This window comes from Erythrolamprus reginae, chromosome 8, assembly GCF_031021105.1.
Source record: "Erythrolamprus reginae isolate rEryReg1 chromosome 8, rEryReg1.hap1, whole genome shotgun sequence".
Lineage (NCBI taxonomy): Eukaryota > Metazoa > Chordata > Lepidosauria > Squamata > Dipsadidae > Erythrolamprus > Erythrolamprus reginae.
Genome location: NC_091957.1, coordinates 33,659,945 through 33,673,516, shown reverse-complemented (window position 1 = coordinate 33,673,516; position 13,572 = coordinate 33,659,945). Strand labels below are relative to the sequence as shown.

General features: G+C 41.7%; 1 long non-coding RNA gene across 2 annotated transcripts; it reads left to right on the top strand.

The window, feature by feature from the left end:
* The first annotated feature begins 2,173 nt into the window (after nucleotides 1–2,173).
* Nucleotides 2,174–11,828, top strand: LOC139170781 (uncharacterized). Of its 2 annotated transcripts, XR_011559663.1 has the most exons (7): nucleotides 2,174–2,434; nucleotides 4,030–4,099; nucleotides 4,207–4,363; nucleotides 6,051–6,245; nucleotides 6,322–6,384; nucleotides 10,386–10,507; nucleotides 10,720–11,828. It is a non-coding gene; the product is annotated as an uncharacterized lncRNA (long non-coding RNA). The 2 variants fall into 2 exon arrangements; XR_011559664.1 differs by lacking the exon at nucleotides 4,030–4,099 and having other exon boundaries at nucleotides 6,051–6,384.
* The last annotated feature ends 1,744 nt before the right edge of the window (nucleotides 11,829–13,572 follow it).

Here is a 13,572-nt window from a genome sequence, read left to right as displayed (position 1 = left end):
CTTGTCCAGCCTTCCACTGAAAATTGATATTTGGAATAAGAAAAAGAAAATATTTTCTCTACAAATGCGAGAATAGAAGAGTAAAGGACCGGAATGTTACTACATTTTATTTTTCCAAAGCAGAGCTGAGTTGAAAAAAAAAGAAAAGGTGACATTAATAGTGGGCAATAAAGTGACTCATTTTGTTTCTGAGCAACACAAATGTACAATTAGCAAAAAGATGCAGGGTGTTATGAAGAAGCAAATGATTTTTTCTCTTGCAGATAGAAACCTGGGCCCACAGTGTAAATAAAGCTCCTTTTTTGACATTGGGAATGAGATGGAGATCGTGACTGAAGTCTTGGAAGATTTAAAAAAAAGGGGGGGGGTTAGGGAGGATTGGACTTTGCAGTACCACTTGGGTGTTTCCTAGTAAAACTTAAATACAAAGTAATTAGAAGAGAGAAAATAAAATAGTAAAATAAAATAAAGCTTAAAGTGAAATAAAGAAATAAAATAGAAGAGGGTTTTTAAAAAGGCAGAAAATCATAAAATATAAACTGCCAATATTCTTTGCAGCAGTTCTTAGTGCCACTATGTTTGAACCTTCCCCTCTAAAATTACATTGCAATGCTCGTATTGCTATGCTGGTGTGGGTTTTGTGACCTGTTGGTTTTAGGACTTTACTATCTTTGATGCTGGGTGGAATGGCAATCCGACTCAATCACAACTCTTTCTTGACAAGCAAGTGGCAGTCATGCCAAGAGGTCCTTTGCACCCCTTCCTAGATTGTGGGGAGGGTTCTACTCATAGCCAATCATACTATAATTGCATAGGTTTGCCATCATGGGTCTATCCATTCAGTCACTTTTCTGAAATGGTATAATTCTCCTGCTTGAGAAGAAGGATGGACTAGAAGACCTCCAAAGTCCCTTCCAGACTAGGAATATAGAAATATGAATAGAATGGAACAGAATAGTCTGGAAGGGACTTTCTACTCTATTATTTATTTCTATTTCTAGTATTTCTATTCCATTTCTATTTCTCTTATCTTATATTTATTCTATTGTATTCACTGAAATAAGTAGCTTGGGGTGTTTTTTTTAAGGGGTAAAAGAATCCAGAATTAAGATTTTCCTATTTATTCCCCTCATTCTTATTATACAGACGAACATTTAAATTAATAAATAAAATTTTATTCTATTCCACTTTATTGTCAACAGCCTTAAGGCAGTTCGATTTCTACTCCCAGAACTCACCAGGCACCAGGAGCATTCTGTGAATTGAAGTCCACCTGCCTTAAAGTCCCCCAAGTTGAGAAACATTGTCCTAGTTCAGGGGTCTCCAACCTTGGAAACTTTAAGACTTCTGGACTTCAATTCCCAGAGTTCCTCAGCCAGCTTTGGGAATTGAAAGTCCACAAGTCTTAAAGTTTCCAAGGGTGGAGACCCCTGATCTAATTACTTTGCAAACTTTAGCTGTCTCTCTCTCTGCCTGTAGGAGCAGCCCACAAGCCAGCCTTTAAATCCTAGCTGGTTTCTACAGGAATAGAAAAGGGCAGCTAAAGCTGACAAAGACCCACCAGCCTCCATTTTGTGGTTCTTTCCTGAAGTGATCTCTCCTCCCCTCCTCCATTTCAAGGCAGAAAGCTGCAGGGAGATTTTCTCTCCAGCCTGGAATCAGGGAAAGTTCCCCAAAGGGGAAGAGATGGGAGGGGGGTTGTTAGTGGGGAGAGAGAAAAGCGAGCAGCCCCTGACGATTATTTTGGGACAGTCACAGAGATTCCAAGGGCTGGAGGGTTCACCCAGAGGTCATCTAGTCCGATCCCTGCTCAGAGGGCCCCCTCTTCTCTCCTGGAGGTTTCCCTACAACCTCCTTCCAGCCTAACCTGGATTCAAAATGGTGTCTGTGTGCTGAGTCCCCGTGGCAGCCTGGGGGGGGGGGGGGGGGCTTCCCTACATCTTTCACCCCACCCTCCCTTTTCCTCACTCCTTCTGTTAGACTTTGCCTTGAGACTCTTAGGATCTCTTTTTCTTTTTAGCACGCAATCCCCTCTATTCAAAGAGGCACGTTGTGGGGAGTGTGAGGGGGGCACCCCTAGTATCTCTCCACAGCTGCATGAAAGGTTTGACCTAAAAACGTTTCCTGTGCTGCCATTTGACTGAGCAATATGGCCCAAGGGGTTATCCTACCCCCCCACCCAGGGTCTGCCCGGCATTTCCAGGGGTGGCCTCCCCCTAGGAGCCCCCTCCTGGAAGGCGGTAAAGGATCCTGGTGGGGAAACTCCTCTGAAAAGGTAACATGATGGGTCACACATCAACCATGAGAGATTTAAAATGAAGCTTATCAACAGCAGAGATTCAAGTCGCACTTGCTTGCCTGGAAGGTCTTCTCCTACACCGTTGGCCTGTTGCCTTTTTGGTTGGGGGACATCAGCAGGAAATCTCATCACTAGGTAAAGCACTGAGATATCCTCACCCACCCCATTTTTTAAAAAAACAAAAAATTCCAAAAATGGAGCTGCGTGGGCAGTTCTGGGTGACTGGTGGGAAGGTATGTTTGCCTGAGCAAGATTTGGCTTTTGTGCATGTGCAGGAGGAGAAATATCAGGAGAGGATGCTCATGCATGAGATTTCAGCGATTGTTAGCAATTTTTTGCTTTCATGCATGCGCAGAAGTAAAAAAGTCACCAAAATCTCGTGCGCGCATGTCCCCATGCAAAGATTTGCTTCCTGCACATGCACAGAAGCAAAAACATTCTGGGATGTGCAGGTGCAGCTGCAAGAGAAGCAAAGTTGTACGTGCAGTGCACCGGTAGCACCAGGAATGGGAATCTACCCCTGGGCATCACCCTAGGAGTCCTTACTTCTGGGAGGCGATAAGGATCCTGGTGAGGAAACTCCTCTGAAAAGATGACCCGGTGGGTCATAAATCAACCATTAGATATTTAAAATGAAGCTTATCAACAGCTGAAATACAAGTCCCTCTTGCTTGCCCGGAAGGTCTTCTCCTACACCGTTGGCCCTTTGCCTTTTTGATGGGGGGACAGCCGCAGGATACCTCACCACTAGGTAAAGCCCTGAGATGTCCTTACCCACCCCATATTTTCTATTTTAAAAAAATCCTATAGACCATAGAGGCAGTATACGAGTTTGCTAGCCAGTATGCGCCACACTGCGTACCAGTAGTGAAAATTTTATTTATTTATTTAATTATTTTAAGCTCGGTGACTGGCTGGTGGGGACACACGTCCGAGTAAGATTTGGCTTCTGCGCATGCGCAGGAAGCAAAACTTCACAAGAAGACACATGCACATATGAGATTTCAGTGATTTGGGGCGATTTTTTGCTTCCACGCATGCAGGGAAGCAAAAAAAAAATGGTCAAAATCTCATGCAGCCTCTCACTATATTTTGCTTCCTGCGCATGCACAGAAGTCAAATCGCACTTGGACATGTGCACACCCCCACTAATCACCCGGAGCTGCGCATGCATTGCACTGGTAGTGGTGGTAAGTAGGAACCCCTACCTGCATATAAGCCTTCATTAAAATAAAGGTGACAAAGACTGGATTTGCGCCACCTCCAATTTTGATTAAGTTTTTAATGTTAGTATTTAGTTTTTATATCCAAATCAGGGGGCAAACACATTAGTGTATGTCTGTAAAACTCTGGTTGCCAACCCACATATTTAAGGCAGGTAAATTGTAGGATAAATGTAGACAACTATAGAGAGCTCAGCTATTAATTGATCTCTCTTCTGTTAAAATTGTGGGTTGGGAGGAATAGCAATTGGTTTTATTTTTTGGATTTTAATTGATCAATCATTTTTCATTTTTGTACTGTTCCTTATTTATTTGCTTATCTTTTTTATTTACCTTAAATTATATTTTAACTTGGCTACTCCACAATTGTCCTAAAGTATCATTCAGACTAGTGGAATTGGAAGACAAATACATTTTGAATATTATATGCTATTCTGGATATTGTTTCCCAAAACCTATATTCTGATTTTCCAAATAAAATGTTAATACTATTACTTTATATTCTAGCTACCAGTTATCACTATTTGGCAGGCAACTTCCTGAGATGATTAAATCCCTATGAAAAATCTGAAAAGAGGTAGAAGAAAATATTTGTTCAGGGCCACACTAAATGCTATTAATCTTAATCGATGTCAGTAGAGTATGTTCGTATTTTTAAAATAATTTATTTTTTCAATATTACAGGAAGAACAATCCTGACGTTCTGCAATAACATCTATAAAACAACAATGGAGATGCATTGAGGAATATAATGTTTAGTTATAGTCAGTATTTGAGACATTAACAGTGACATTAACACTTGGAACATTGCATCCAGCTTTAGTGTTATTAATCACTGTCAGTAAGTTTGTGTTTTTAAAATATGGCATTTTGTCAATGTTGCAGGAAGAACAATCAAGACTTTCTCTTATAACATTATAAAAGAAGAACGGAGACATATAGTTGTAGTCAATGTTCCCTCTAATTTTTTTTCGGTGTGGGCGGAAAAGTATAGTGTCTGAGCAGCAGTCCCTTTGAGATTGGGCGGCACAGAAGTCAAAAAAATATAAATAAATATTTCTCTTTTTTCTCCCTTTTTTGCTTTCATTTCTTTCTCTTGTTTTCTTTCTCACTCTTTCTCTTGCTCTCTCTCTCTTGTTATCTCTTTCTCTCTTCCCCCCTCTTGCTCTCTCTCTTTCTCACTTTTTCTCCCTCTTCGTCTCTCTTTCTCTCTTGCTCTCTCTTGCACTCTTGTCTCTCTTGCTTTCTTTCTCTCTCTCTTGTTCTCTCTTTCTCCTCTCTCTCTCTCCCACTCCTTTTCTCTCTCTCTTTCTTTCTCTCACACTCTCTCTTGTTTTCTTTTTGTCACACTCTCGCTTTCTTTCTCTTTCTTGCTTTCTTTCTCCTCCTTTCTCTCTCTTTCTCTCACATACACCACACTGGCAACAAAGAGAGAAAGAGAGAGAGCGAAGGGTGGCTTACCAGTCTGCGGCCCCCTGGATGAGCGGACCCGCATGACCCCAGCGCTGGACTCCGCCGTCGCTTCCGCCCCCGTCCGGTTCTGCAGCTAAGAGGCAGCAGCCATGTCCACCCCTTTGGCCTCCCAGGCGTCCACGGCACCCAGCGCCTGGCCCCGCACCACCTCTGCGTAGTGCGCCCAACCTACCTGCAGGAACGGCTGGTGGGACGCCGCAAAGGGCCGCGCTTGAAGGACGCCACAGCGCTGTTATTGTCGTCATGGCACAAAGCCACGCAGTCCTGGATCGCTTGCTTCTCTGGCCAGCAAAGATTTGCTGGCGATCCGGGACTGCGTGGCTTTACGCCACTTCAAAAGTTTCTGCTTGGGGGATTTTTAATGGCTGCACGGGCACGCGCTCGCACAGCTTAGAAGTAACAGTGGTTGTAGTCAGTATATAAGTTTTTAACATGAAAATAAATTCAACTCCTTTTGGTTAGATTATCTGTATTTCCTTGCAAACTAAATTAGATACCACCCTTAAGAATCGGAATCTTAAGGATAATTCTTGATTCTTGTTTATTTGACCCCAATGACAATAATGAGAAATTCCTTGTGTGTCCAATCACACTTAGCCAATCAAGAATTCTATTCTATTCTAAAATGGAAAATACATTTTTAAAAAATGTGTTGCCCCCTTCCCAAATATTTTTGTTACTTATCATTGCTAAGTACCATGTACCATTTGGGCATCCTCTTTTATATAGGCATCTGCCTCAGCTTTTTTGGAGAGAAGTCATGTAGTTTGCACTCATTCTGAAAGGAGTTGGAGCCACTAACGACCACATGACTACAAGGAATATAAATCCTTCCATCTTCCAGTATTCATCCAGAATTGAAGAAGCTTCTTGGATGACAAGTGAAATGTTTTCATGGAAAAAACAAAGTCTAGTTACCTTTCGAAAAAGCACCTTGGGATAACCATGACCTGGATGACTGAGAATCTCCATAGACAATAAACTTTATTATTAGTCTTAAGGAAATAATGTACCAGTCAATTATATTTTCTTTTCTTTTTTTCTTCAATCCCCAGGAAAAGGTTCTTGAGAGAATCACTGGAGCAACCATTTATTTTTTAGAACATCAGCCAGTCATGTAGTCATTAACATTCATTCTGAGAGTTGTTGGGGAGGCACCCTCTCTACTGCAAATAATCTCCCATTAACCCCATTATAACCAGTATGAATGAGTCAAGGACAGCCTTCCTTGCTCAACAATGTGATGGTTGGTAAGTGTTTGAACTAATTTGGTTGCCAGTTTTTCTTTATTTTTCCATTATAAAGTTATTGTTATTTAATTTTTAGATAAGTGTCGGTGTAGAAAAGCTCAGGTGGCCACAATCAGAGTACAACTTGGAGCTCCAAGAAGTGAGTATCTCAAAGGACTTATCCAAAAGAAAACTAGTTGAAAGAAGAGGAATTTAGTTCCCTTGAGGTTACCTGTTATCTTTTGCTGCTTTGCATTTCTTGTTTTGGGGTTTTGGGTGGGAATGGTTGGCCTTAGAAGCTAAAAGGAAAGAAAACAGAGTTTGTTAATGTTAACATGAATTCAGTTGCTTTTATTACTTTTTGTTTTATTACTTGCTAATTTATTCAATCATTGTCCTAAAGAATCATTCTGATTAGAGGAATTGGAGGGCAAATACATTTAGAATATTATGAGCTGTTCTCAATATCAATTTTTCTCTCTGAAAACCTATATTCTGTGTTATGTCCTGAGAAACTGGAAAGTTTTCACTACAGTCTGACAAAGAAGTGGAGCAGGGAATTTCTGTTTGGCTTCTTCCCAAAATGGCTCCCTATTTAAACCCTTGCCAAAAGCAGGCAGGGGCTGATGTTTGGTCACCATAACCAATTAAGAGCCACTTTCCTGCTTATTCAGTATCTGAACACAATATTCTATATTCTGCTTTTTCCAAAAAAAAAAGTTACTGCTGTTACTTTATCTTTTAGCTGCCAATCATTGCAATTTGGTGATGACTGGCAATTTCCTAAAAAGAATGAAACTCCATGGAAAAATCCCCCCCCCCAGCAGAAAGGAGAGAGATGTTGTTATGCCGTGCTTCATGTTACGCGCCCCAATTAAGTCCAAAGTATATATTCAAACACACAGTTGTGAAGTAAACAAAAAGTCGGTTTATCAACAAGAAAATATGGCACACACGCACTTTAAATCAGCCCAAAGTGCTCTCCCACAAACCACCAGCCTGGAATGCTGTCAAAAACAAAAGCAGAGCAGATAAAAGGCAGCTGTGAAGATGTCACAGCCACCTCCCCTTCAAGAGTCCTCACGCTGTACTTAACTGAATTGTTCAAAAAAGTCCTTGTGAATCCTGGAGCAGTTCAAAAGCAAACCACACTTCTCTCTCACCAAACGGATAATTTCACACACATGTTCCCAACCATGCTGCCAATTTATCAGCAGCCCCATTAGGCAATTGCCCCAGACACAGGTGTTCTCCCTTATTTTCTATAATACTTGCGCAGTTGTTCCTTCCCTGTCATAAACCTGCCCTTGCGAGCATCTATGAATCTCTCTTCTTCTGAGTCTAATGACGATGGTGCCTCACTAATGGGCTGCCTGTAATTACCTCCTCATGCGATCCTGCTTCACTCCCAGAATCTTTCCTTGACGTAGAAGCTTCACTATCTGAAGCTGTTGGCAGTAAAACCGCTCTCTGATAACATGAGGATTCTCCCAAACCAACCCCCACAATCCTTGGAGCAGGAGCTGGCCCAGCACCAACCACAACATGTTAGTCCTCAGTTGCTATTATAGGTTTTTTTTTTCTGCTTTATTTTTGAAATATATTTTAAGTTTGGTATCACAGTTAGCTAGAAACTGGCAGACAAGGAATTCTCATCCCATTTTAGGCATAAAGCCTAAATTCTTTGACACCACCTTACACAATCAGGAAAGTGATAGAGGAAATCAATCAAGACAACCCTAAGTACAGTAGTACCTCATGATACGAACCCCTTGTCATATGAACTTTTTGAGATACGAACCTGGGGTTCGGAAATTTTTTGCCTCTTCTTATGAACTTTTTTTGCCTTATGAACCCTCCACTGCGAACGCCGAACCCGGAAGTTCGGCAAAAGTTCGGAGACATCCGACTACAGGAAGGACGTCTTCGTGACATCAAAGCTCTGCCCATGGAATTCCCTATTGGGATTCCCCACCTCCGTTTGAGCCTCCTGACTGGCTGACAGCTCCGCGGCTCTTCTGGAAAGGTGACAGCCGGGCGGCGGCGCTTCTCGGCAGCCTCCCGAACCTGAACACCGAACCCGAACTTTTGCTGAATTTCTGGATTCGGCGTTCAGGAGAACGCCGAGAAGCCCCCCTGGCTGTTTCGGAAGGTGACAGCCGGGCGGCGGCGCTTCTCGGCAGTCTCCCGAACCCGAACTTTTGGCAAACCTCCGGATTCGGCATTCGGGAGAACGCCAAGAAGCGCCCGGCTGTTTTAAAAGGTGACAGCCGCACGGCGGCACCTAGCATAGCGCCGTTTTTGCAATTTTTTTTTTTTGCTTGCATGCATTAATCGATTTTACATTGTTTTGTATGGGAAACATTGTTTCATCTTACAAACTTTTCACCTTACGAACCTCCTCCCGGAAACAATTAAGTTCGTAAGACGAGGTATCACTGTACCTTTGTGTCTGGCAATAATGAGCTAAATAATGATGAAAATGTAGCTCATAGGGTAAAGTGACTAGATTTTAAGATTGGGAAAGAAGGACACCATTGAGCCAAAAAAAATTAGCAAAAAAAAATTCTTTCTCTATCCCTCCCTCTTTCTTTCTCTCTTCCTCCCTTCCCCTCTCTTTTTTCTCTCTCCTTTCCTCTCTTTTTTCTCTCTCCCTCCCTTTCTCTCTTTCTCTCTCTCTCTCTCTTGCTCTCTCTCTCTTGCTATCTCTCTCTCTCCCCCTCTTGCTCTCTCTGTCTCTCTTTCTCTCCCCCTCTTGCTATCTCTTTCGCCCTTTCTCTCTCTCTCTCTCTCTTTGTCTCTCTCTCTGTCTCTTTGTCTCTCTTTCTCTTTATCACTACTCTCTTTCTTTCGCTGTCTCTCCCTCTTGCTTGCTTTCTCTCCCTCTTTCTCTCTCTTGCTCTCTGTCTCTCTTTTCTCTTCCTCTCTCTCTCTCTCTGTGTCTCCCTCCCTCTTTTTTTTTTTTACAATAGTCCACATGTCTGTCCAGTTCTCCAGCATGGGTAGTGCATTGCTTAGGCTTCCATAGCAAATTTGCAACCAATATACCGAATGGGTGCGCAGGAGGCGGGGGGGTCTCTGCTTTCTTCCCAGCTATTTCAGCCCAGGAAAGGAATTGAAGTGGTAGGTGGGATCGGAAGCGTTTCCATCCCCCTCCCCAAATTACCAGCAGGGTCCCAAATGCCCCGGGCTGGGGTGGGGAGAGGGAGAGACAGAGAGAGAGCTGGCCAAGAAGCCAGAATTCCTGGCCGGGAAGGCAGGGAGCCTCGGCCTTGTCACGAACAGTAAAGGCGACCCCTCCCCAAATTCTTCTGCCCTTTTGACTCAGCTGAGCCTTGCCCGCCACCTCCTCCCTTAACCCTTCCTGGGCTGCAAAGGGAGAGAAAGGATGGAAAGACTTCCAAGGCAGGCGACCACCCACCCACAAATATCTCTCCCCCCCCCCCCCCCCATCAATGACAGAGCTCAGTCAGTCTCTTTCCACTCGCGGCCCCGGGGCAAAGTCCCATCAGGAAGGAAAAACGCCGGGCCGAGATGGATCCACCTTGATTCACCGGGCAATTATTTGCCCCATTATTATTTTCACAGGTGAACAAATCAGGCTGAGAGATCGATTCTCTTATACAACAATTTCCCTTTCAAAAACATGATTTTTGTTTAATCAGGTGGAAATAGGGCCCGAAAGATATTTCATGTTGTCGTAAGAGATCAAGAAGTCCGATGTGAGTGGTGGGTTTAGTGGAGGATATGTGTGTGAGTGATCTGATATACAATGATATTCCTCCTTTGTTATGTATTTTGGCTTCTCCAGAATTATTTGACAAAAAGAAAGCTATAAAAAGAATTATATGGACCAGATTTTATGTAAGTCTTGGCACAGTTAAAATGCCTTTGTGTGGTGCCCTTTCTTATTGGAAATATGTACTTTCAATTGCCCAGAGATCTCCCTTTCTCTGTCACCTTCCTTACATTAAGTTTACCATGATAGTTTTAAAGGAACTCTTTAATTTATTCCCCAAAATGCAAGACTATGTATAAAATAAAATACTACGTATTTTTAAATTAATTTTAATTTTAAACAAGTCTGAAGATTGAAGTAAAAAAGAGCCTAAGAGGGCTAATTTTACTCTGGTGTTGATATTTTACAAAATAAAATTTCAGATGAGCAGATAGACCAGCTCAGAAGGGAGAATCAAGATCTGAGTTGCAGGGTTCAAAAACAAGATGGGGACCAAGCAGAAGTTCTGAAAGAAAATAACAATATTAAAAGAAGAATTTAAAAGGTGAGAAATATTTAGGCAGTAATCCTTATTTTTTCTTTCAGACACAAATTTATTTATCAGAGCTGAGGCCAGATATAAACAAGATGTAGAATAAAAGAAGTATTCTTGTGGGGTGTGAGTGTGTGTGTGTGTGTAAATATAATGGAATATAAACATAATTAAGGGTGTAGTTATGCTTGAGGGCTAATTTCTCTGTTCATCTTAATTTACAGAAGACAACAAATTTCAAGGCTGTCGTCATAAAAAGACGAGCTCCAAGTGAAGAAAAGGAGCTTATACAAAAAAATGCCCATGTAATTGCAGAAAAGGAAGAGCTCTGGAAAGATTTTGAAGAAAGACTAAGCAGGTGAAAACTTTTAGATTGCAGCCTTGAATTTCTCTTCCACAATTTCATATTAAATTCTGGTAGGTGATAGAAAAAGGAAAAACAGTTTTAAGATCTGAAGTATCTGAAAAATAATTTGGGGTTCCAACTTGAGCTGCAGTTGCAGAAGAATAAATAAAAATGAAATCCAGACAGCTGTGAGGAAAGGAGAATTATTCATTTCGGGTAGCAGAGAGGTTTGCCTATGGTAGCAACTGCAGAGAAATGTTCTGCAAGCGACTTTGTCCTGTATGTAGAAATTTGTAGGTGCTGATTCTAGGGTCGCACCTGAGGGCCATTGGTGTGTGTACATGCTAACCCTAGAGAAGGTTGATTAAATCAAGAGATATGGATTTGGTCTCTTCCTTTGCACTGTAAGCGTTACATTTACATTGTGTTAATTGAGTTTGGTGTGTTTTCTTATGTGTTTTTACAATTTGAAATAAGTGTTTAATTAATTTTTATGTTTGTGTATGTTTAAAGGATTCCTGAAGCTGTTAAGTTTTTGGAGACATGGCTCATTTATCATGTGATTCCCTGTACAATACTTCTAACACTTCCCACAGGCCCTTTCTATACTTCAGTTTCTTCCCCAAGGACTCCACCGCAGCATTATTATTATTATTATTATTATTATTATTATTATTATTATTAATTAGATTTGTATGCCGCCCCTCTCCGAGGACCACCTTGCCTACCTTCCCTCCTCCTGTTGCTTCCAGCCCAATAGCCTCTTCCCAGCCACGAAGGAGAAAGGAAAGGTTCCAGTGCTGCTGGGACGCAGCAGGACTTCAGTGGTGCAATTTCTCCTGCCTCCTCTTAGAAATCATTGTCATGTCTCTCTGTTGAAAGTTTGACACATCAATTTTGAATCAATTTCACTGATTTTCAAACACTAAAGAGTAAGATTGCCCTTGCTGCAAATCCTTATATTTGTATCCACTCTATAAATTACAAATAAATCATAGCTCTTTTTTAATAAATTTGGAGGGTTCATGTTTCTCATTTTTCTTCTCTGGGATGCAATTGGCTTGAAACGGGGGGGGGGGGAAGGGGGGGATCTGCCCTGCAAGGCAAGGAAAAGAGAAGAACTCAGATAAATAACGGCCTCTTTATATAGACAAGCCAGAAAAATTCATCATGCTTTAACATTGACAGAGCAACTAAAACAGCTCCCTGCTTATGTTTATGTGGAATCTATCAAAACCCTGTAGTGACACTGAAATTTGTCCTCAGCTGGAAGAAAGAAATGGTTCATGTGGAATCCAATTGACATGGAAACAGATAAATAAAACATAATGTTCTGCTGCTTACATAGGTAATGGCACGATAGCATTTCAGACAAATGGATGTCCAGTCTCTTCTTCAAGATCTCTAGTGATGGAGCATCCACAACTTCTTGTTTCTAACTATAAAGTTCTTGTGAACCCTGGACAACTTTCCTTGACCTTCATAACGTTGAGGTGCCCTATAAGGTCTCCTCACCTCTGAGAAGAAAACCATCCCAATGGTCTTCTCCCTTATATCCAGGTGGCACTGGTAGGTGATTGGCCTGTTTAAACATCCTTTTGAGCTACTGTTTAGAGAATGCATATAAGCGCCTAAAAGATCAAACAGGGAGAGATGAGACAAGATCTGCGGGTTAGTAAAAGAACCACCAACCTAGAGAAATCATTATCCGAATTATCGAAAAAGAGGTGGGAGGACTTTACTCCATTTGGAGAATTTCTATGGGTGCCTACCCTCCATTTAAACCCTGGGTCTTTAAGCACAGTTCAGAAACAGAGAAAGCCCCCAAACACAAATCCAAACCAAATTAAAAATAACCAGGTGGATATTTAATGTGGATAAAAATAACCATGCAGTTATTAAATATCCTTGTGGATATTACCGTATATACTCGAGTATAAGCCGACCCGAGTATAAGCCGAGGCACCAATTTTTGCCACAAAAACTGTGAAAACTTATTGACCCGAGTATAAGCCGAGGTTAGAAAATGCAGTGGCTACTGGTAACTTATAAAAATAGAAACCAATAAAATTACATTAATTGAGACATGTTTTAGAATATTTATTTTAAAGAAAACCAGTAAACTAGCTTTAAGCGATCAAGAGATGAATGGGTGAATGAATGGACGGAGGGTGGGAAGGAAGGAAGGAAAGAGGGAAGGGACAGGAACAGAGGAAGGAAGCAAGGAAACTTATGAAAGGGGAGAGTAAGAGAGGAATGAGTGAAGGGAGGGAGGGAGGGAAGAAGGTGGGAAGGAGAAAGAAGAAGAAATAGAGGAAGGGAAGGTAAAAGAGAGAAAGAAAAAGAGAAAGAAAGAAAGAAAGGGGGAAGGGACAGGAACAGAGGAAGGAAGCAAGGAAACTTATGAAAGGGGAGAGAAAGAGAGGAATAAGTGAAGGGAGGGAAGAAGGTGGGAAGGAGAAAAGAAGAAATAGAGGAAGGGAAGGTAAAAGAGAAAGAAAAAGAGAAAGAAAAAGAAAGGGGGAAGGGACAGGAACAGAGGAAGGAAGCAAGGAAACCTATGAAAGGGGAGAGTAAGAGGAATGAGTGAAGGGAGGGAGGGAAGAAGGTGGGAAGGAGAAAGAAAAGAAGAAATAGAGGAAGGGAAGGTAAAAGAGAAAGAAAAAGAGCAAGCAAGAAAGCAAGAAAAGGGGGAAGGGACAGGAACAGAGGAAGGAAGCAAGGAAACCTA